This window comes from Pseudorca crassidens, chromosome 1, assembly GCF_039906515.1.
Source record: "Pseudorca crassidens isolate mPseCra1 chromosome 1, mPseCra1.hap1, whole genome shotgun sequence".
In the NCBI taxonomy this organism is placed as follows: domain Eukaryota; kingdom Metazoa; phylum Chordata; class Mammalia; order Artiodactyla; family Delphinidae; genus Pseudorca; species Pseudorca crassidens.
In genome coordinates this window covers 82,778,158-82,803,282 of record NC_090296.1, presented here as the reverse complement: position 1 = coordinate 82,803,282, position 25,125 = coordinate 82,778,158, and the positions used below count along the sequence as shown (strand labels likewise).

The window sequence follows — 25,125 nt, the reverse complement described above, 5'->3', positions numbered from 1 at the left end:
CTCCCAGGTTATAGTCCTCAGTAAGTCCCCAGATAAAGCTGAAACTCACAGCTCTCAAGTTGTACATTTTTTTTTCAGTCAACAGTAATGATGGCATCTTTCCTGAAATGATTGGGAGTCCACAGTCTCTGTCCTCAGCCCCCTGCCATACTCACTGCCTGCGAGAGGTCACCTGCCAAGCACCACGCTGTTGATGGCTACCAGCCATGCCTCTCACCGAAGCCCATGTTTCCCCATCAGAAAACACTAGAATGAAAGCTTCAAAAGGTCCCAGTCCAAGCACATCTTACTTACCCAGCCCCTAGCACAGTAGCTCAGAGTACACATTCAATAAGTATTCATTGGATGAATGAATGAATGAATGAATGGTTGTTTCCAGTAGTCTATCACCAAGTCTGTTCACCAAATATATCCAGACTCAAACTCAGAATCTCCCCCTCTTGCTCTCCTGACACTATTCTGCAAGAAACCCGAATTTGAAACTTGTCATCAGCTTATGTTTCTCTTCTTTGGGCCCTATATTGGGTCCTACCAACTTCTCCTTTAATATATCTGAGTATCTCCTTTGTCCGCGGGCCAACAGTTAAGGCCACAGTACACACCTCAAGCTTTTTTTTTTTTTTTTTTTTTTTTTGAGGTATAATTTTTTCTTCCAGTTTTATTGAGAAATAATTGACAGAGCTGTGTATAAGTTCAAGGTGTATAAGTTCAAGGTATACAGCATAATAATTTGATTTACAAAATTATGAAGTGACTATCACAGTAAGTTTAGTGGACATCCGTCATCTCATATAGGTACAAGATTTTTAAAAATAGAAAAAATATGTTTTCCTTGTGATGAGAACTCTTAGGATTCACTCTCTTAACTTTGATATGTTAATATAACGTACAGCGGTGTTAATTATATTTACCGTGTTGTTAATTACATACCAAGCACTTATTTATCTTTTAACTGGAAGTGTGTACCTCTTATTCTCTCTCACCTATTTCTTTCCCCTCATATTCCTCCCCTCTGGCAAACACCTGCTTGTTCTCTGTATCTATATCTTTGTTTCTGTTTTGTTATGTTTGTTCATTTGCTTTGTTTTTTTAGATGTCCCATATGAGTGAAATCTCATAGTATTTGTCGTTCTCTGTCTGACTTATTTCACTTACCATAATACCCCCAAAGTCCATCCATATTGTTGCCAATGGCAAGGTTTCATTCTTTTTTATGGCTGAGTAATAGTTCATTGTATATCTTCTTTATCCATTCATCTATTGATGCACGCTTAGGCCACTTCCATATCTTGGCTGTTGTAAGTAATCTGTAGTGAACACAGGCATGCATATGTCTTTTCTAATGAGTGTTTTTGTTTTCTTCTGATAAATACCCAGGAGTGGAATTGCTGGATCAGATGATAGTTCTATGTTTAGTTTTTTGAAGAATTTCCATACTGTTCTCCATAGTGGCTGCATCCATTTACATTCCTGCCAACAGCGTACGAGGGTTCTCTTTTCTCCACATCCTCGCCTACACTCGTTATTTGTTCTTTTCCATGAACGCTTTTGATGTAATAATAGTTCTCCTTCTGATTTTCTCCCTGTTCCACACATCCAACAAACTAGTACTGTACCATGGAAGAGCTTCTTTACTTCCTAGCCTACAATGGCTTCACGTTTATGCTCAGACCAAGCACAGAAGCAGGAATGGACTAAGGAGCAAGCACTGAAGGACCCTTGTGCCACTGATACCCTGTGAGACTCTGGGAAGTTTGCCTCATCACCTTGAATCTCCATTGCTCCGCCAGTAAGATGCCAGGTTTGGAGTAGGTGGTTTCCAAAAATATGTCCCCACTAAAATATCGCCATGAGTATCCTGCCAACTCCACTGAATCCTTCATTAATTTCACATTCCCCATCCATTCAAACTATGTCCCCACCCCACACCATATAGACAAGTTACCTTCTACTTCTATCAGGCTTCCCAAGCTATACCACTAGGCTCAGTTCCACACTTAATCTTGGCTCATCCTCCTTTTTTCTCCACGTGATGAACCCTGCCTCCTTATCAGTCCAAATTCTGCACTTCCTTCAAGGCCCAACTCAAATCCAACTTCTAGGAAACTTCCTCTATCTATGATGGCATGACCTTTATCCAAGCCCCTGTAGCAAAGTGCCACACTGTCTTCCCAAGGCAGATACTCCTAGGGAGGAAGGCCTCTGCAGGGAGATAACAATGAACCTCCAAGGTTCTAAACTTTTAAAAGCATGTGTTCGAGGTAAACATTAAAAAACAATCCTTGTCTATGTATTGCTTTAAAGTTGCATGTCTAAATGGTAGGCAGAAATTTTTATCCTCTTGATAATTACTTATGGAAGAATTTTCCTTTGCAAGAGTAGTGTATATATTGCCAGAGATAAAGGAAATACTTTGAATGGATGAAATGCCAGAGAATATGCTCAAGTAACAATAGGTGGATTACTTACATGCCCAGTCAGGAGGGTATTTCCTATTAACCCTAGGACTTTCATTTTGTTGAGCACTAAAATGAGTGGAGTATTCCACTGTAACAGGATACCGAATGAGTCTTTTCTTGTTGTCAAAGTTTTTGACACAGTCCCAAGCTGAGAACAGTAGAGGAAAGGTAGCCTCCCGTTCCAAGGAGAGATGTTAAACACACACAGGACTTAATCAAAATCAGGCACACTGAACCTGGGATTCCTAACCTCACTACATACCTGCAGCCTATTGAAGAGACATATGGAGGGAGGCATATATGAACACAGAAGTTGGGCCTCCTCCCCAAGTACAGAATTACAAGAATATCATCCTGTTTGGGGAAAAAAAAAAAAGGATTCAGATTGTAATTAGATCGTCTCTGATAAGCTATAGGCCAAATAGGATAGGATAGTATTTAAGAACATGTAGGCCCTTGGAATTATATGGCCTGGGTTCAAATTATGGCTCTGCCATTTACTAACAGGGAACCCCAGGGAATTCATCTCATCTTTAAGAGCCTATTTCCTCATCCTTAAAAATGCAGATCATAGCAGTACCTACTTCACAAGGTTTTGTGAGGATTAAAAGAAGTAGAACTGAAATTGTGCTTAGTACAGAGCCTGTCCCTTAGTAATGAACGTGAGCTCTTACGATGTGCCAGACATTCAACCAGCCAGCAGGAGAAACTCAGCTCAGAAAGACTTTCTTCTCCATCTCGACCACAAATATTTATCCTTTATCTGAAAAATCCATTTCCTGTTTCAGATGAGATTTTGCTTCCCAAGAAAACAGCTACACATCTCAAGTACACATCTGGCTCATAGTGGCCAACAGAGAGACACAGCAGAAGGCCGGCAAAAACGATGAGAAACCCGTTTTACACGGTTTCCCTAAAATTGTGCAGCTGGTGGGGGCCCTCGAGTGGGAGAATCATCCCCTCTGTTAAACTGTTTCCTGATTCTGTCCACAAGCAGAGTCATCTTTCCATTTCTTCCTAATTGCGTGTGAGGGTAAAAAATTTAGGAGACATAGGGAGTTGTGGAAAGAGTTGCAAAATAAAAACTCTGAGTCCGGAACCACTGGCTCAAACAACTTTATTCTTAGGAAGGCGGTTGCCCTGTATAGACAAAAAGGAATCTGCTGTTGATGACATCACTGAGTTGAGTGTCTGTTCTGTTAACCATCAAGGGACACTGAGCCATGCGCATTATATTTTTCCATGTTACCAATAACTCACATTTTGCCTGGGTTAGAGCACATTCCTCTTGGTGCCGGGAATACACAGGCTCTCTCTTCTCTAACTTGGCTGGTCTTGCCACAGAGGATTCCTGTGACCTTGGATGTCTTACAGCCATGCTCAAACCAACTGAGCTAATTGGCTTAGACACTCTTAGTGATGATGCAGAGACCCCCACCTCTGGGATCACAACACCCTATGTCTAAAATGGCCTGTGGGAAATTTACAGGGTCATGGTCATGTTATTTACATGCAAATAGGAAAGGAAAATCCATTCCAGCAGGCCACATTCTAACTACAAATACCAGAAGAAGTTATAAATACACAAGAGGAAAGCCAAACACCCTGTTAGCATTTTCTCAGAATGCCTAGGGAAGTGAGCCAACTGCTTTAGTGGTTACAAAGGGCTTGGGCAAAATCCTATGGCCCTTGGCATCAGATGGTTTCCTTATGCTAATTTTGTAGATAGCAACTTTTGCGCAACATTTTCAGGGTTAAACCAAGGAAAGCATAAAATATATGTATTTTTAGAGCTCCATTTATATTGCAGTCATTTCTCCGTGCTTCTCTTAGGGTAGCAGGAAGCCCCAGATTGGCCTCTAGCCTTCCTCAAAATTTTCTCTGACCTGTTTCTTAACAACTGGAAGCTACCAGTAAACACTCAACTCACTACTTCGTCCTAGTTCAAGTTCAGTGTGAAGTTCAGATCTGATGTCTTCAGAGCAGGTTTCCAAGTCAGTCCATTGTCATCTTTCATGCCCAGCTAAAAGTGAATTTTTTTTAATTTTAAAGATTTCATTTAGCTTGCAGATTTGAACAGTTCATTAGCCCCAGTAGGAAAGGAATGAAAGCTTTATCTCGGGATAATTCTCCTGGGTTCTCTAGGAAAACCACCTGCAGTGCAGGATGTGAGGGAAAAGTTGACCCACAGCGCCATCTCCTGGTCTGTCTTATGCATTACACTGAGAGTGAGAGGCGTCAGGGAACAGCTGAGCACTTCTAAAAGAGACTTTCCGGACATGAAAGTACATCGAGCCAACAGTGGTGTCGATGAACAATCCCCAAAATATGGAAGTGTGAGCATGGCCTTCTCAGAAATCCCCAGGACATTGATTGGTGCAAGTATTAAAAATAACCAATGTGGTGTACACTGAGATACGCTAAAAGCGGGCAAGAACATACAAGTGTTCAAAAGGAAAATGAAAAAAGCCTCTGTAACAATGTGAGAAAACTTCCAGGAAGATACTAACAGGAGGATAAAAGTAGAGTATCAGTTATGATCACAAGCATATAAAACGAAAGGAATGAGGAAAAGTGGGATGTATAAAGATGGCAACAAATGATTGATTTTTCTAGTGTCACTTAATATTATGTGTTGTATGCGCAACCTCACTTTGTGATGGTGTATCATACTCACAGGAGACGTTCTCCCATATGGAAAAAAACCAAGTGCAACCAACTCACACATGGTGACCACTATCAACCTTGCCCAACAAACCATTCTTTTTCTCTCCTAAATCAGCTGTAGATCATGTGTGTAAGGACCCATGAAACTGGAATCATGGGAGAGCATTAATCCAGTATCACTAATCACCAGGAATTTAACATGCCAATCACACAGTCCCTGCAACAGTCACTTCCAAACCTGGCTTATACAGAAAACCTCAGAGAGCTTTTTAAAAATAAATTTCTCATCCTTATTCTCAGATCTACTGCAACAGAAACTCTCGGTCTGGAACTCAAGAAATTGCAGGTTCAAAATGCTGCCCAAGTGATTCTAAAAGTAACCAGCTCACAAGTTCACAATTGTGACCCCTGGAGGGTCACAGCTGTATCTGATTGAGAAGGGAACACAGACTCGATAAAATCCCTGCCTTGTCAGTCCTGCGCTGCTTTCAAGAGACGTAGCTTCAGCTCCGGATCGTCAAAGGTAAGCACGCTTTACTACAAAAGTTTGCTAATATTTAACTGAGCTTCTTTGGGGCAGACTGTTTTCAAATGAAGAAATAGCGCAACTTGTATATAATCTATGACTGCTTTCTTCCCAAATCTTTTCTCTATGAACTGTGAAAGTTAAGATCATTTTAATATTCACCAAAATCTAAGTCCAGGAAGAAAAATGTCTTGGATGTTGGGGAGTGGGGTGCACAGTTACCCAAGAAGGAAACCCTTCTGGTCCAAGAACTGTCTGGGTGACTGTGGAACATTAGCTGTGGCAACGAGCTAATGGCGCAAGGCTGGCGGTTGGAAGGTTCATTAAATGCGCTTGGGGCAAATATGGAGCGAATTAATAAATGCCAGAACTAAGATGGGCATTGAAAGGAGGCATGTTTTCTTCAAAGTGGCCCATGAATCCCACTTCCAAGAAAAGGCCACCCTGTATCCCCTCATCAGAATTTGCCTGTCACACCTTTTGAGTTTATCCCACTCTCACATCCCTCATCAGAGCCCACATATCACAGTATTGGAGTCGATCGGGCGGTGTGTGTTCTAATTCCCCATCTGACAGATTCCAGTCTGCCCAGAGGACAGACCTGCATTCTCATCTTTTTTTCATACCCTGATGCACCTAGAATAGTACTTTGCCCACAATGGAAACTCGTAAATAGTGACCGATTTGGTTAAGGAGCAGGGGGTGTCGCCACCGTCTGCGATGAGAACGAGCACTTTGTTTAAAATAGAAACTGCAATTCCTAAGAATAGAGATCACAAAAGAGAATAGACAGCCTCAATAGGGATGTCAAGTGCACTCAAAGAATCCTTTTGGCCCTGACCTCTTTGTTGTGACCGAGGGAGGAATGTGAGCCCAGAATGGTCTCCGCAGAAATACCTTCTCAAGTGGGCAGGAAGCAGAGCAGGAATTATGGGACTTGAAGAAACCTCTAGATTTCCCACCATATCCTGGAAATCTCACAACTAACCCTTCTGACAGTGAAAAAGGAAAGGCTGTTTGTAGATGCAGGGAGGTGTGGGGGGGGCGCTCTGTGAGTTTCCCAGGGAGCAGAGTGGGATAGACTTTAAAACAGGTACTGAAGGGTTTCCCTGGTGGTGCAGTGGTTGAGAGTCCGCCTGCCGATGCAGGGGACACGGGTTCGTGCCCTGGTCCGGGAGGATCCCACATGCCGCGGAGCGGCTCGGCCCGTGAGCCATGGCCGCTGAGCCTGCGCGTCCAGAGCCTGTGCTCCGCAACGGGAGAGGCCCCAACAGTGAGAGGCCCGTGTACCGCACAACAAACAACAAAAAAAAACAGGTACTGAAGATCATGGCCTCCTGAAAGCTAAAGTGTTTTGACAGTCAGAGAAGCTCAGGGAGGGGGGTCTGTTGAATGATCTACTAAAACCTTCTCCAGTTCTGCTCTTGTTCACGCTGGTGGGGGAGGACAAGGGGAGGAGGAAGTTTACTACAAACAGGAAGTACAGAAGGGGCCGAAGAGAAAGAAGCTTTATAACCAGAAATATCATTGTTGTTTTTCCCATCAGTGAAAACATTTGAGTAGCTTACGTGTGTACCAGTAGTCAGTTTCACAGAACACTATATGCATTTTATTCCATTTCTCTCCAGAGTCTCTGCTAAGCTATGAGACATTGACTTTAGTCCCGTTAATCAATCTACAAGCACGTGCTCTAAGTCATTAGTTTCAGAATGAGCTCATTTATTATAAACTCATACTATAGGTATGCCCCTCCCCACATTAAGCAAACCTGATGTATATAAAAATGTGGATTTACACTAGCCATAAATTAGGGAGAGGTAGCCCTGTTTATAAAATAATTATTCACTGTAAAAGAGGATTTATCACGGCTCCTTTCAAATTGTGGGTTTATGATACAATTTGAAAGCAGCTTTTGGTGATTAAGAGCACATGCTCCAGAGTCTGACAGCTGGCTTCAATGTGAGCTCTGCTCATTTCTCGCTGTGTGACTTTGGGCAAGTGAGACAACGTCTCTTAGCTTCAGTATCTTCATTTGTAAAAAAAAAAAGATATGATACAGTTCTTGGCACTGTGCCCGGCCCTCCTCTGCTGTAGAAAGTGTGGCACAGCACTGTCAGGGCCGGGGTTGGGGGGGCACCTGGACTAGGTAGAAAATTTGACACTAAAGAGAAATTTATTTTCTCCAGAAAGCACACAACATATGTACGTCTTTTTGAAAAGCAAATAGATGTTATCCCTTTGGGAGCTGCAGGGAGATATCACAAGTGCTATTATTTAGATACATACCTTTCCATTTTATCTCAACCTTACTTTCTCTGACATCAAAGCGATGACAAGATCTTCCCATTCCCACCCAACTCAGAATCAATCCTACCCAGCTGAAAGGAGAAGGAAGTTTCCACAGCAGGGAAACCATAGCAGTCACATTTCTAATTAGTTGCTGAGTTTCTTCCCATCCGGAATGAAGAACGATAGATGGTGGGTCAATAGATGATAGAGTTGGTTGACAGCTGGGTAAGGAATTGCTCCTCAAACAATCAATGCTGAATGATAATTGCATCTAATTTCTGTGCATAGAAAAGTCATGCTTTCTGATCTTACACTTGTTAGCAGTAAACTTATGGTTGAAAAAACAACGATCATAAAAAATACTCTTTTCATTGAAATGAGGCCAGTTTAAAGCTAACTGTAAAGATGAATTTAGCAAAAACTCAAAGCAAATGAAATGCTGGTTCAGAAAATATTCTTACGTTTTGATTTTGTCTGGGCCTAATAGGGTTTAAAAATAATGATCCAAATAATGCGAAGTGTTTTCTTATATATAATTGTGGGTAGAGTTCAAAATAAATAACTACACAGATTTTCTGAATACTCTAGTAGTTGTTACAGGTGCAGGGTCAATTTCCTGATTGGAAATGTTGATATTTTGTTCACCATGGGGTTTTTTGGCATTAATTTTGATTTGTTTAAAAAACATTTCATTAAAATCTTTTTCTTGATTACTGAGGGTTTGGGGGACCCCTTAAATTTTGTGTCCAGGGTAATTAAATGCCTTACTTGTCTCACCCTTGTCCTGGCCCTGTTGGGGAAATGTGCGCCACATCCTTAATGAGAGGAGCTGCGGTCACATGGCAAAGGGCAAGGATATCAGGAAAGATGAAGAATCAGAGCTAGTAATGCAATCAAACGCCACAGTTAGTTTTGACCATTTTTGTACTTTATTAATGGGAATTGTACAGTGTGTATTCTGGCTTCTTTGTTAATGTTTGTGAAATGCATCCGTAGGGTTATGTGTACTTGTAAATCATTCATTCTTGTTGCTAAGTGGAATTCCGTATTGCAAGGACATCACCATGTTGACGGGCATTTGAATAGTCACAGTCTAGAGCTGTTATGAATAGTGCTGCTTTGAATGATGTAGTATAAATTTCTATTAAATATCTATGCATTTTTGTTTGGGCACATACCTGGGAATGGAATTGCTGGATCAGAAGGTGCGTGTATGTTCATTTTTAGTAGATACTGCTCGTTTTCTAATGATTCCTTAATTTAGCTTTATTAAGTCTTTATCTGGTAATATAAGGCTTGCAGTTTGTTCTTCTTTTTCAAGATAGTCTTGGCTATCCTCGGCCCCTTGCATTTCTAAATGAAATTTAGAAGTAGCTCGTCCATTTGCACCAAAAACAAAAAAACAAAAAAAATACCTGATAGGATTTTTATTGGGTTTGTTTTAAATCTATAAACTATAAGTGGGGAGAATTGACATCTTTACAACATGCTTCCACGCCGTCTTAAATTTCTAAATTTCTCAGTGTCTCATACTTTTGTCTACTTTGAAAAAAAATAGGTAGCCAATAAATACATAAAATAGGCAGTCAACAAATGCACTGTTGGCACAAGGCTTTAGGCTGAATTATATTTTTCAGCCACACTACTCATCCCACCAACACCTGAACTCGCCCTTCTCTTCCACCCCTCTGGGCCTTGCATTGCCCTTCCTTCAGTCGGGTGGAATCCCTTTCTGCCTCTATCCCTCCTACCTGACAAAATCGAATATTCCTTGATGAGTCAACTCAAATTCCACTGCTCTGTAGAGTTAGTAGATCTTCCTTGTGGTCTCCCACTGCATTCTCCTTCGCCTGGCTTTAAGTCACCACAGTGTATTGTGATGAGCTGCTTCAGTGCCCACTAAACTTCTGGGTGGTGCCCACAGCCACCCCAGCACTTGGTAGATGTGTACTGGATTACTGAGGGGAAAAAAAAGTTATTCCTTTTGCTGTTGTTGAGTTGTTTGGTTTAGGTGGTTTGTTGGCTGGTTTGCTTGTTTTGTCTTTGTGGGACTTCATTTGGGCTTCATTCGGTCAAAGAAAAAATGTTGTATCTTAGTTTGGCCCGCTGGTCAAAACCTGTCAATCTGATTTTTGTTTCACGAAGCATTTTGATTTGAAAATATTCATATACACTCAACCTCTTTCTGATAAGGCTTTGAAACAGTTACATTGCTTGGTCTGATTCACTCCACAGCTTCTAGGTTAGTTTAAAAGAAAACTATTAACTACATTTTTTTCAGATACCAGTCACAGGAGAGCTCATGGCAAGGCAGTCACACCTCCAGTGACCACTAGGTGGCAGCTTCACTCTCAATATGACCAGCGTGACAGGGTCTTGCACTGTCCAAGTAGTCTGGGGGTGCAGGATGAACCATGGGATGAAACTTGCTTAACTAGGCCTGTTGGTGGAAAAATAAAGGCCAAAAATCATCCCTGAAGAAAATGGAGTCACGGGGAATACAGCATGTGGAAAATGGAAAGGAATGCCATTAGATATTGTTTCACTGAAAGGTTAGCAAAAACTAAATTGACCACATCCAAAAATTAGTGAGAAAGATGTACAATCCCAGAGGCAGGTAAGACAGTGTTGGAAGGCAAAGGAGTCTCTTGTTGGCCCTCCCCTGATGGAGCCCAGTCCCTTGGGGTGAGGGAGGGGAGATAGGGTAAGGGTACTCGCTGGTGGGACTGAGCCCCTGCTAATGTTCGTAAATTCTCCTGTTTAGAGCCTTTAGACATCACTGGATGGGACTCTGTCCAACTGTTTTTGGTTGAGTCTGTTGTCAGCCGTGAGATCATGTGCAGCCCACGCCAAAACTTTGCTCTGTGTTTGAGGAGTGGGGGCAGAGGACGTGTATCAATCACCTGTTCGGTACAGGCAACTTCGTGGATTTTATTTCCTGTAATCCTTACAACTGTATATGAATCAGGTAATCGTTACCCCATTTTACAGATAAGAAAGCTGAATTTCAGAGCAAGTATATATCTCATCCAAAACCACAGAGTGAGAGGTTGGGGATTGAAACCCAGCACTCTGACTGTTACCATAAGCCCAGGCTGATTCCCAAGAAATCCCACCTTCCTCTCCTGGGAGTGATGAGAGCATCTCCCTCCTCAGATTGCTGTGGGATGAAGGGAGATGGTGCTCATAGAGAGCCTAGCACCATGTGTGGGGCACAGTCAGCACCAGTAAACGGAGGTCACCAGAGGCGCAAGGTCCTTCCTCATCAAGGCCCTCCAAGCTGGAAGCTGCAGCCATTTTCCCTGGACCCCAGAAAAGACAGCGGCCTGGAGACAGACACTATTTTGCCCGTGTTGATCTCACCTAAAGGTGACGTTCTCACCACCCAAAGAGGAACCTCTCAGAGGTCCTGCTGGAGGGGAACTGGGCCAGGGGGCAGTGACTGACCTGGAATAACTGCCCTCGGTTGTCTGTAACCCAAGACTGGCCGGTTCCCCTCTTCTGGGTAACCACAAAAGGAACCTTGAGGGGCTCTGTTTAGTCTTTGTAGTTCTGACTCTAAGTTTGATAAGAGTCTTTACAGGCCCAAAGTATAAATCAGAGCCAGGGCTTGTCTCCACAGAAACCTAAGGAGGCTTCCAGAACAGCAAGTCCAGGCATTTCACGGGTCCATCCCCACAGGCCACCATGGACCTGAGGAAACTGACTGAATAATGAGCTCAGAGGAGACTGAAGGCTGAAAGTCTCAACCATCTTCTATCAGGACTGGACTTCTTTTATACCACAAATTCCTTCTGGCCTAGAATAGGGAAACTGAGGCCCATAGGAAGCAAGGCCTTGAGACCTTAGATGGGCCTGAGGAGACAGAGGCCGTGGGCAGCTGCCCTGCTGACGTTAAGACACCATAAAGAACCTGAGAAATCAAATTACTCATTCTTTCTCTATCTCTGCTCCCAACCCCACAAAGACTGCTCAAAAGGAAGACACTCGAGGCTAGACCAAACTGCTAGATTCAGGGCTTCCCTGGTGGCGCAGTGGTTGAGAGTCCGCCTGCTGAGGCAGGGGACACGGGTTTGTGCCCTGGTCCGGGAAGATCCCACATGCTGCGGAGCGGCTGGGCCCGTGAGCCATGGCCGCTGAGCCTGCGTGTCCGGAGCCTGTGCTCCGCAACGGGAGAGGCCACAACAGTGAGAGGTCCGCGTACCGCAAAAAAAAAAAAAAAAAAAAAAAAAACCTGCTAGATTCAGAGGGCGCTGCCCCAGCTGTGAGTCAATAACCACTGGGGATCACAGGCTATGTGAACAGGAACAGCTTCTCTACTTTTCTCCCTGCCGGAGTGTGAGCTGGACAAGAGGCTAAGGAGGAGAGGGAGAGAAAGGTTTGAAAGAAGAGCTAATAGGAAGGGGCCTGTAGCTTCTCCCCTGCCACTCTCATCACCACCACCACCAACAGCAGCCCTCAGGCCCTGTCCCAAGCGGGGTGGGGGGAAGGGAGGAAATAAGCAGGACTCCCCACAAAGCATCTAAGAGGAGAGATCGTACGTTTCCCCCCACCACCACCCCAGCTAGAATTCCCTAAGCAGCAGCCACAAGAGACACATCTGCCGCTGGGTCATGAGGAGGGAGAAGGTGGGGAGAGGGCAAGGTGTGGTCAGGTGGGAGGTCATTTCCGGGCTTCCCTGGGGTGAAGTGTGATGGAGGAGAGCCGTGAGTTTGCTCAGACACAGCGTGATCTGGAGGCCTTAGCTACAAACTGAGACAACTCGCCAGCCCCGGGAGGACCCTTGAAGGAAAGAACAGGCGCATGGGGGCTGTGTGAGGGCCATCAGCCTGGAGTAAGGGGCCAGGGGCTGCCTCTGTGAAGCAGCAGAGAGTACGAGAAGCAGTAGGAGGTCCTATGTGCTTCCTGAAAAGGCCAGCCTCTAGCAACATCTCTCCCAGGGGCCAGGCGGGTGGCGATGCCAGCAACAATACCAGCAGAGAAGTAAACTCAGATGTGCCAAGAAAGGTACAGGACCAGAAGGAAGGATGCCCTCCCTACTGCCGGCACATGGCCAGCCATGCAAAGGGGCTTCTCTAACACTGGCTGCTCCCAAGGAAATTGGGGTGCCAAAGGCAAGAAAATTATATTCATTTATAAAACACATTCCACTCTGTAGCCATTCTCATGAGTTTTCTGTTGCTGCTATAACAAATTACCATAACGTAAACAGCTTAAAGCACAAACATATTATGTCATACTTCAGTGGGCCGGAAGTCCTACGAGGCTCCCGGGGCTAAAATCGAGGCATCAGCAGGGCTGTTCCTTTGTGGAGGCTCTAAGGGAGAGTCCATTTCTTTACTTATTCGGGTGTTGGCAGTTCCATGGGGTTGTGGGACTGAGGTCCCCGTTTCCTTGCTGGCTGTCAGCTGGGGTCACCCTTAGCTCCTAGAGGGCTCTCTGTTCATTCACGTGGCCCCAGACATCTCAGAACCAATGGGGCGTCAAGTCCTTCTCACATTACCCTCTCCTTGACCTTCTTCCACACTCGCAATTCTCTCTCTGGGCATACCCAGGAAAGGTTGTCTGCGTTTAAGGACTCCTGTGATTAGAATGGGCCCACTCGATCGTCCAGGATAATCTCTCTATCTCAAGGTCCACAACGCTAATCACACCTGCAAAACCCCTCTTTTGCCAAGTCAGGTAACATATTTGCAGGTCCTGGGGAGTAGGATGTGAATGTCTTTGGGTAGCCATTATGCTGCCTACCATAGCATTATGTATTCAACAAGATTTGATTGAGTGCCTTAATGGGCCGGGCACAGTGCTAGGTGCTGGTTTCAGATGCCAGCATCCGGGGCTTCGGGCTAGGGAGAAAGCTGAGCTGGGGGCAGCACAGGGGGACGTCTGTCTGCGGCACTTCAGGGGGCACCATTTACATAAAATGCAATATGAACTGTACCCCTACCCCTACCCCATTCACCTCCTTGGCTCCCGGGCCCTCGCCCCTGAATCATGCAGGCTGCAGCCTGGTCTGGAGTTTGCTGGAGGTCTCTGGAGAGGGTCATTTCAATTCTCTGGGAAGCTGAGGAGCTCGCCAAAGGACTGAGATGGAGGAACCCGCTAGATCCAGGTTCGGCCACAGCAGAAAGAACGACAAGTCCCGAGAGCCTTGGACACAGGCCTGGTTGCTGCTCCTGTCCTTCAGCCCATTTCCAGACCTGGTTCACAGTCCCCCGAGGGACAAGAGCGGGAAATGCCCTCTGGGGTCCTCTAGGGCCCCTTGTAACTCCATAGCGTAAAAGAGACGTGTGGAGGGGGCAGAAAAAAGGTTGGTTTCTCACTTACTGAAGCCCTTTCCGGCTGAGGCTCCCTGGCCTATATTTTACAGCCCCTGAGCTCGTGGGAGCCACCAACTTGCTGGGTTTTTCTCAACCACAATCATGGTGAGTCAGCACAGTGGTTAGTTCTCAGCTGGGAGGCCACAGCCCCCAGCAGAGCCCCAGGTGGAGTGGCTCCCTGATCAGCCCATCCCCGCGGTCCTGCCGCTGTGTTCCTTCCAGGCCGGAAGGGGCCTCCCCGGGCTAGCTGGCCCCCTGGGGGCACACCTGAGCAGCCGTGCCTCCAGCTGAGTGCAGGGCTTCCAGAGCCACAGTGTGAAAGGGGAAGGTGACGGATGAACCAGAAGAGAGGTCTTCAGGCGGCTCTAGGAAGCACAGGCTGGCATTTGGCCAAGATCACCTCAGGCTCTTTGCTTTCAGCCAGACTGGAGATGGGAGGGAGTTGGTAGGGCGTTCTGCCGTCCTCTCTGCTCTAGAATTCACATGTGGGAGCCAGGCCCTGACAGCTAGCATCCTGCAGGTAGAGTCCACCTCACGTCCCCACATTCTGGCCAACCAGGCTTCCAGTGGCAGGAATGGCTACCAGGAAGGGGTGTTCAGTACCTCTCATTTAAAAGACTCTTTATACCACAAAACCCAAAATGCCAGTGGTGGTCACTTCTGCCCCTACCACTTAGAACCTGCTGGCAGGGGAGACCTTTAGGGGGTGATGCCCTCACACACATAACATTCCTCGTTTTATCTCTTCCGCACCCCTCTTCAGGGCTAAGTCACTGGCGATTGCCCTGAATGATACAAAACCAGTTGGTAGCAGGGAGGAAACCTGTCAGCGATTACTACTCCAGATGACACCTCTGTGGCCTGGAAGACAAGTCTTACTCTAAAGAGCCCCTACCCCACCCCAGTCCTGAAGTAGTCTATAGCAGCTCTTGCAGGGTACGTATGCCCCTGGGTTTCTGTTTAAGGACATCGGCCTCCAGCTAAGCCTGGGAGAAAGCTTTCCTCTCTCTTCTTCCCTCCCGCAAAAAGCACCATTACAAGGACCAGAATAATCAGTGTCTCTCATCACATGCACACTGAACGTTAAGAACCAAGCGTGACAGAGAACTCGGCTGCTGCTTTATTACCGGAAGGAACAAGGTTATTTGACCCCCTGCCGTCTCTGATTGGTGATTACTGATAGACGTAGCTTCTACTTAGTGAAGGCACATAATTTCCTTCTTGTTCCTGATCTACTTTTAGTGAAACGTCCCTGGAAAACGCTGCACCTCCTTGAGATATCCAATGCGTGGGCACATGTCCTACCAACTCCCCACATTTCAGCTTCAGTGGGGTCGTAAAGTTCATCTATCCGACAAGCTCTTACCTAAAAGGGATTGTAGCCCCCCACCAGAACGGGAGATCCTCGCCCCCCACCACCACCACCATGGTTTTGTGCCACCTGAAAACTGCCAACGTCATCTCAACCGCCCGACTTTTGGGAAGTGGGGCAGATCCTGTCTCCCTTCTCACCGTGGTTAGCCCAGGTCACAGACCCAGTCTCTTTACCAGGAACATAGCCTAATTGTCTTGAGCAGAAAGTCAATAGCAAAAGGAAAGTCAAGTGCTGCAGAAGATCTTCAGCTCAGGAGAGGACTCATTGGCTAAGAGTGTCTGCAATGTCGTGCACCATCCAGGCAGGTACAGGACGTGCTGTCCCACCACAGCTCTTGTCACCTGAGGATGGAAGATGGCTCTCGGAGCACAGGGGGAAAGTCCCCTGTATTGTCATGGGGATAGAGAGATTCGTATATAAAGTATTGCAGAAAACAATAGATTTATAATGAACTAGAGCCAGGGTGCCACGAAAAGGCAGCTAGGGCAGGTAGTTAGGCAACACTCTCACGGGGCGAGCCTCACGTGCTCTGGGAAGACAGGGCTCTGGTCATAAAACATCTGGCAGATTTCTCAACTGTCCCATCACCTTCTGGGAACCTTTAACACAGGTGTCCATTCATGTCCTGAGATTAAGTCCCACGTGTGTGCTTGGAAGGAGATAGGAGCCTGGCCCCTCTAACTCCAGCCCACCAGCCTTCTTGCTGTTCCTTCTACATCCCAAGTCTGCTTCCACCTCGGAGGCCTTTCCTGCCGTTCGCTCTCTCTGGAACATTCCTCCCCCAGCTCCCTGCATGGCTGGGTCGCTCCGATGCTTCAGGCCTCAGCTCTACCATCTCCCCTCAGAGAGGCCTTCCCTGACACCCTCTCTGAAGTAGCCCAGCCACCCCAAGGCTTTGCTATCCCACCACCGTCTCTCATATTCTTCTTATCACCGTCTGACATTAAATCTGATCTGGTTTGCTTATTTGCTGCCTCGTGTCACCCTACAGGAGTGTGAGCTCCATGGAAGCAGGGCTCTTGTCCATCTTGTTCACTGATGTGTTCCCAGGCCCTCAGATGGTACCTGACACATAGCTGGCAGCCAACAGACATTTGTTGCAGGAATGTCAAAAGTCATATTCAGATGAATGTGTGGGATGGTCTGGGCATCCATCCCCACAGGAGTCGGACTTGAGGGAGAGAGCAAGGTCAGGGACTCCGAGGGGTACCCCTGAGTGGACCAGGACTCTGGCATAGAGGGAGGGACCAGGTGGCTGGGTGCCCTAAGGAATGGCCACTCCAGATCAAACATGAGGCTGTGTTAGGTCATTCCCACCCCACGGAAGAAGAGCCCTGAAGTGTAAAATGACTAGGGCCCTCCAAGCCGGGGCTGGAGACCCTTTGGCAAGATCTTATGTCCAGAGAGCTTCCACGAAGACTTCTGGAAACAAAGACACAGCACCTTCAGAACATCCTCAAGTCAGGAAGCTCAAGAGAGCACCCCAAGTGTGAGAAGTAACTCTTAGGGAGTCGAGTTTAAGGGGGCCACAAACACTGCTTGGAACTGCCCTCTCACTGGACTTTCTGTTTAAGGGAGTTAATAAAGGTTGAGTTGGGTTTTTCATTCCTTGCAGCTGAGAGCATCCTAGGTGATACCATCCTACAGAAAGTGGCAGAGTGGAGGCAAGTCAAATCTAACGCTAAGGCAGCCAATAGAAGCCAAGAGTCAGGAGAGGCCGAGGGACGACGGGGAGGTTATTTGGATCAGGTCACTGGATTTCTAAACAGTTGTCCACTGATGCAAGGTAGTTTGCTAAAGTTAGGATGTATCTTTTTGATGTATTTTTCTTATTCATCTGAATCCCTGTCCGAAAATGAAGACTATTATCTGGTTAACTGCCAGCTTCTGGTGTAAAAAAAGAAATAAAATTGGAAAGAAAGGCCAGGTTTGAAGTTTGGAAAATTCTTGAAATTCATAGCTAAAATAAGAAATCTGGATTGTCTTGGAGTTTGGTTAATGTCTAGTAAATCTACTCATGTAGCCCATAATCTCAGTGACTAATGAGTCTAACCAGGTGTTCAACCGAATTGAGTCTCCAGTAACTTTTCCATTCAGGGCACCCAAGTTAAACATTAGAAAGGCCCCTTTACTATTTGGTCACTATAAAATAATCAAAGCTCCAGTGAAAAACAGTCGCCAGATATACAAGTGCTTCTGCGGTGGTTCTTGGACCCTCTCCCTACAGGCAGCGTAAGGAGGGGGGCTTGTTTCCACTCACCTGCAGAGTTGAGATGGCTAGAAATTTCCACAGCAGTACTAAGCAACTGCCCGAAGGGTGATAGGAACAGAGCATCTGATCAGGCAGTTTCAGCATCTGAAAAGAGAAGAGAGTCAAGGCTAGTGTCTCCCTGATGAAGCTAATTGCCTTAGGTTACTGCAGAGCATAAGACTTGGTGGCGCAAAAAGAGTAACAGAATTACAGAAGGTGTAATTTGGAGGCTCTGTCAAGAGCAGTGATGAGCACACTCTATACAAGTGGTATAAATGCTCTGATGCTCAGGGACAAGGGTGTCTGGAGCGGGAACGACGCCTGCGTGCATGTTCAGGCTCCCGAGGGGACGGAGCTCTTGGTCTGCAGTTACCAGTCCACTCTTCTTGACTTTAGAACACATCCACTTGGTGCGTACTATTTTCTCACACATAATTTTCCCACAGTGGTTTCACATGTACATTCACATGAGTAAAATACCATAGTCCCCCATTATCCATGGTTTCACTTTCTGCAGTTTCAGCTACCCGTAGTCAACCACAGTCCAAAAATATTAAATGGAGAGTTTCAGAAATAAACAACTCGTAAGTTTTCAATTGTGCAACATTCTGAGTAGCGTGATGAAATCTTGTGCCACCCTCCTCAGTCCTGTCAGGGATGTCAGCGCATGCCGCCCATTAGTGACATGGTAGCTGCCTGCGGTATCTGACTGTCCTGGTATCATGGGGCTTGTGTTCAAGTCACCCTTATTTTGCTTAATAACAGCCCCAAAATGCAAGAGGAGTGATGCTGGCAATTCGGATAAGCCAAAGAGAAGCCGTAAAGTGCTTCCTTTAAGAGAAAAGTTGAAAGTCCTTGGTTTAATAAGGAAAGAAAAAAAAAAGTCATATGCTAAGGTTGATCTGCAGTAAGAATGAATCTTCTATCCATAAAGTTGTGAAGAAGGAAAAAGAAATTCGTGCTAGTTTTGCTGTCGCACCTCAAACTGCAAAAATTACAGCCACGGTGTGTGATAAGTGCTTAGTTAAGATGGAAAAGGTGTTAACATTTGTACAGTAAGGTATTTAGAGAGAGACCACGTTCACATACTTTTATTACAGTATTTTGTTTTAATTGTATTTTATTGTTGTTGTTAATCTCCTACTGTGCCTAATTTATAAATTAAACTCTATCATAGGTATGCGTATAGGGTTTGGTGCTATGCATGGTTTCAGGCATCCACCGGGGGTCTTGGAACATATCCCCGTGGATAAGGGGAGGCTGCTGCATGCTTTTTACACTTTGCTGGGTGTTGAAGTTGCTGCCTGATGGAAAGTCTTACAGCCTCCCCTTGCAGTGGCTTTCCCTAACATGGGGTTTGTGAAGCTCCAAAGTGCAAGACACACTCATCTAAACAATACCGCAAGGCAACCAAGTTTGCATTTTCTGCCCTGCTTCTCCAGCCTGCATCCTCATGGGAAACCCTATCGAAGTGTGTCCTTGCCTCCTTGAAGAGTAACCTGCTTCTAGAGTAGACACTTCTTTCTCTTCGCTTGCTTTGGCAGTAACAGACCTCCTCCCTCCCTTCTTGCTTCCACATGACCCCATGATATGGAACATCCCCATGCCCCAGCACTTTCCCACCTTAGACCAAGAAAGACCAGCATGGAATTGATCTCCCACAGTGCCTCCCCCTGTGTTTAGAATGTCCCAAGCCCTGAGGTAAGATTGCTCTGGTTCTTTGCGTGTATGCTTGAAAATCAGGTCAAATCCTACTGAGCTCTTTGGAGGAAGAAAGCAGAGTTTACCTTCTTACTTAGAGCCCCCCAACCCACGTCTGAGAAGAAAATTCCTTCTCACCCCTCCTCCCTTCAGGCCCTTGCCTGGGCTGGACTGCAGATGCAAAAGGTGGCCAAGACGGAGACTGATAGAGACGATTGCCAGTAAGCACGGGTCCAGCCTTACCGCCTCCACAGCTCCTCGAGCCACAGCTTCCTGCGAGAAGGAAGAAGACCTTCCCTTTATCTTCTCTCCACTCTGCAGCCTGATGGCCTGGCCTGACTTTCTCCACCTGCCTCCTTGGGTTTCCTTCTCCCAGGGTTGCTTCCGGAGGGAAGGGGTTCAAAAAGAGGGACGTCAAAGGGCAGACTTGTGGAAAGGTGGTGAGCCACAGAGGGGGCCTGAGAACCCAAAAGGACTTTGGTTGAGGCTTGCATTCCCCCCAATCCTCAGCCCATTCCCTTAATCCACATGTATATTTTAAGTTAGATGTCAACACAATCCCTGACATCTCTTCTTTCTGGCCAGTATTTGTTACCCAGACTAACTCTGGGTCACTGAAGGGGGTTGACTGAATACAGTGACCCACACCTTCACTCTTACTTGGGATGGTCTTTGGGAAAGGAATCTCTCCCAGAGTCTCCCATCCACAAGCATTTCACAGTGAAGAGGGGAAGCTAGCACCACCCCTGGCCTGTCCCAGGGCGTATGATGTATAACGTTTTTCACGACCTTTACATTTGAAATCCACCTGTCTCTCCATAAATCTCCTAGTCCAACCCAGGAGGTGAGCAAAGCCTGGGAAACTCCCAGCTCAAAGGCCCCTTGCAGCTGTGTCCTAAATCGGCGATCCAGCGGATGCCCACAAGTCACAGGCCGGGGCGGGGCACTGGCTGCACTTCTCCGGATCCTCACTAGAGGGAGACCTAACATATTTGTTCTTCCGAAACACACCTGAATTTACCTGATGTTTATGAGGCCCAGCTACTCTTACGTGTTGCTTGACTTCCTCACAACAAATGACTATAACAGCTGTATCTTTTGGGTGCTTAATGTTCAGAGAGCTTTCACATATTATCTCAGGTTGGCTTCTCACCACCAAAGGCGAGCAGTGTTCCCATTCCCATCTTACAGGTGAGGACATTGAGGTGCAAAGCAGGTCAGCAGTTTCCCCCAAATAAATGATGTAATTTATGCATAAAGCACTATGGGAGCATTGATGAAACAATTAAATAATAGTCATAACGAATGTTTCTGGAGCTCTGTATGTCCAGCCCTGTGCCAGATGCTGCGTGAACTTTCCTTAGCCCTCCCACCAGCTGGTCTGGAAATTACATCAGAAGCACAGGCAGGTGCTACCACCCAGGAGAGGGAGCACATTTTTTAAAAGGCCCTGTCTTTGGACCATCTCCTCTTTTTGTCTCTTGTTCTGACCACAGATGTTTCAAATGCACTTGAACAGACCCAGCTTTCCCACTGCTTCCTCTAACGGCCTCTCATCCGAGTCTCAACGACAGTCATATCTGGGGTAACAACGGTGCTTCCTCTCACTTCCCCCAGGACCTCTTGCTACACCACTAGGCATTATTATTAGTCCCAATTTGGAGATGAGGAAATTGAAGCTCAGATAAGCTAAATAATTTGTGCAAGTTCATTCAGCTTATAAAGGAAGAATTCTGGTGTCTGGGGAGGGAGGTATGCATGGACATTGGTTAATGTCAAGCTCCAGGGCAAACAAGAAAAGTTAGGGCATCACAGGCGAAGGAAATGGCCGGTACAGAAGTACAAAGAAGCGTGTTTGATTAAGATCTCCAGACAGGTGTGTGTAGTGGGAGTACAATTGGGCCTCCATATCCACAAGTTTTGCATGCGTGGATTCAACCAACTAGAACTGAAGATATTTGAAAAAACAATTCCAGAAACTTCCAAAAAGCAAACTTGAATTTGCACTGGCGCTATTTGCATGGCATTTACATTGTATTAGGTATGATAAGCAATCTAGAGATGATTTAAAGTACACGGGAGGGTGTGCTTAGGTTTATATGCAAATACTACACCATTTTTATAGGAGACTCGAGCATCCACAGATTTTGGTAGCCGTGGGGCTCCTGGGACCAATCCCCCATGGATACCGAGGGGCAACCATATAGGGAGTGGAGGGACTGGTCTGCCAAGCTGAAAGACAGCACTCTCCTGTGAGCCACAGATTTTTTTTTTAATTGAATTATAGTTGATTGTAAAATGTTGTATTAGTTTCAGGTGTACAGCACAGTGATTCAGTTTATATATATTGTTTTTCAGATTCTTTTCAATTATAGGTTATTACAAGGTATTGAATATAGTTCCCTGTGCTATACAGTACGTCCTTGTTGTTTATCTGTTTTACATATAGTAGTATGTATACGTTAATTCCAAATTAATCCCTCCTCCTCTTCCCCCTTTGGTGACCATAAGTTTGTTTTCAATGTCTGTGAGTCTATTTCTGTTTTGTAAATAAGTTCATTTGTATTACTTTCTAGATTCCACATGTAAGTGATATCATATGATATTTGTGTTTGTATACAAGTACAAATATTTGTATTTGTCAGACATATGATATATGTCTGACTTAGTATGATAATTTCTAGGTCCAACCATGTTACTGCAAATGGCATTATTTCATTCTTTTTTATGGCTGAGTAATATTCCATTCTCTCTCCCTCTCCCTCCCTCTCCCTCTCCCTCTCCCTCTCCCCCTCCCTCTCCCCCCTATATCTTTATCTATCTATCTATCTATCTATCTATCTATCTATATATACATATATATATGTGTGTATATACCACATCTTTATCCATTCATCTGTCGATGGACATGTAGGTTGTTTCCATGTCTTGGCTATTATTAGTGCTGCATTGAACATTGGGGTGCATGTACCTTTTCAAATTAGGGTTTTCACTCTTTCCAGATATATGCTCAGGAGTGGGATTGCCGGATCATATGGTGACTCTATTTTTAATTCTTTAAGGAACCTCCGTACTGTTCTCCATAGTGGCTGCACCAATTTACATTCCCACCAACCATGTAGGAGGGGTCCCTTTTCTCCACACCCTCTCCAGCATTTATTATTTGTAGACTTTTTGATGATGGCCATTCCGAATGGCATGAGGTGATATCTCATTGTAGTTTTAATTCACATTTCTTTAATAATTAGCAATATTGAACATCTTTTCATGTTCTTTTTGGCCATCTGTATATCTTCCTTAGGAAAATGTCTATTTAGGTCTTCTGCCCATTTTTTGATTGGGTTGTTTGTTTTTTCGTATTGAGTTGTTTGTATATTATGGAAATTAATCCCTTGTCGGCCACATCATTTGCAAATATTTTCTCCCGGTCCATAGGTTGTCTTTTCACTTTGTTTATAGTTTCCTTTTCTGTGCAAAAGCTTTTAAGTTTAATTAGGTCCCATTTGTTTATTTTTGCTTTTCTTTCCATTACTCTAGAAGACAGATCCAAAAAAAATATTGCTGAGATTTATGTCAAAGAGTGTTCTGCCCATGTTTTCCCTTAAGAGTTTTATAGTATCAGGTCTTATATTTAGGTCTTTAATCCATTTTGAGTTTATTTTTGTATACGGTGTTAGAGAATGTTCTAACATTATTCTTTTACATGTAGCTGTCCAGTTTTCCCAGCACCACTTATTGAAGAGACTGTCTTTTCTCCATTGTATATTCTTGCGTCCTTTGTCATAGATTAATTGATGGTAAGTGCATGGGTTTATTTCTGGACTTTAAATTCTGTTCCATTGATCTATGTGTCTGTTTTTGTGGCAGTACCATACTGTTTTGATGACTGTAGCTTTGTAGCATAGTTGGAAGTCAGGGACCCTGATTCTTCCAGCTCCATTCTCCTTTCTCAAAATTGTTTTGGCTATTCAGGGCTTTTGTGTTTCGATGGAAATTTTAAAACTATTTGTTCTAGTTCTGTGGAAACTGCCATTGGTATTTTGATAGGGATTGCATTGAATCTATAGATTATCTTGGGTAGTATGTTCATTTTAACAATATGGATTCCTCCAATCCAAGAACACAGTAGATTTTTAAACAGAGTTTCCATGTGATCAGATCTGCTTATTACTTAGACCTTTAACCAGAGTATTTCAAAATAATTTACTACTTTTGGTTGATTTTAGTTAATTAACAAAACCCATGAGACAGGATAATAGCGCTATCACCCCCATTGTAGAGGTAAGGAAACTCAAGCAGAGAAGTTAAATGGCATGCTTAGGCTCTTAGGTCATCAGTGACAAAGCAAAACCTGTGCCCTAATCTTCCAGCTTCAGGTCCTGAACTCTGTCCCTAACAGTGACCCAATGCTTGAGTCCAAGAAGACAGCGAGCCAGGCACACTTACCTGTACTAAAAAATACAGAGACCTCTGAGCCCCACCCACCCGCCATGGCCCTGCTCAGGGCCCCCTCATGCTGCACTGCCTCACACTGCACACTCTCCCACAGTTTTGCAGAGAAGTTTCTGCCACCTTTGGTCGGTCTTATATTTGTAGGTGCAAACATTTATTCACACAGCAAGAAAGAAAATTCAGAGCCCACCTGATCTTTTTCACTCTGCCTTTGATACTTTCCCTGTCCACGTCAAATCAAAAAAGAATAATTAATCTTCAGAAAACTGAGTTTCAACCAGTTTAAAGCATTTCATTGAAGAATATACACTTCAATGTGGTGTTTAGCTCCTCAGTGATACTTGTAACTCTGTAACCCTGGGTAAACCCTTTGAAGAATTCTAAGAACCCTCTCACAGGAAAGAGTGGCTCGGGGGCCTCTGTCTGTTCTCTCTGGGTTCCTCTGAGCTCAGAGTTTTGAAGTGTGGGTGGGACCAAGATAAGATGGTTGCGGGGAGGGGAGGGAGGGCAATCAAGGGACGGAAGAACCAGCCATGCAAAACCTTGGTTTGACAAATATATCACTTCTGGGGACAGAGCGCCCCTCCTTAACACATGGCTACATCCCCTGTCCCCAGCATAGCAGAATAAATGTATTTTGATGATGTTGATTATGGCTCTTCCTTAGGCAAGGAAGAAAGGAGGTCATGCAGGAAAGGCAGCATTGAGAGACAAAATGAGTCAGTAGGAATACTAGTGATGCTAGGAGCTAGGATTCAGGGGACAGAAAAGGACAGAGTGGCAGCTGTATAAACCTGCTGTGAAAGCCAGGGCTTTGGAGAGAGAGTGGAATGCTGGTCTAACTGCGTGATTTGGGGCAAGTTATGGAATCTTGTTGAGCCCATGTCTCCTCTGTAAGACGGAGATCATAGCAACATCTACCTCACAGAGTGAGTACCCATGAGAATTGAGGGATAAACCACATAGAAGCACTTTGCCTGGTACCTGGCACCTACCAAGTGCCCAATAAATATGTTATTATTAATTAAAAATTCAAGATCGTCCTTCATAAAGAAAGTCTGTCACTTCTGTGAACTTTCTCTCAT

The 25,125-nt window shown here is 45.0% G+C and overlaps 1 protein-coding gene across 7 annotated transcripts in view; it reads left to right on the top strand.

The window, feature by feature from the left end:
* The window catches only part of RASGRP1 (RAS guanyl releasing protein 1), a 309,379-nt gene that overhangs the window by 95,103 nt on the left and 189,151 nt on the right, over nucleotides 1–25,125 (top strand). For all 7 annotated transcript variants that reach the window (XM_067742527.1, XM_067742489.1, XM_067742506.1 and 4 more), the window contains exon 3: nucleotides 5,427–5,649. The gene's annotated coding sequence lies outside the window, so the exon portion shown is untranslated. The remainder of the gene's footprint in view (nucleotides 1–5,426; nucleotides 5,650–25,125) is intronic.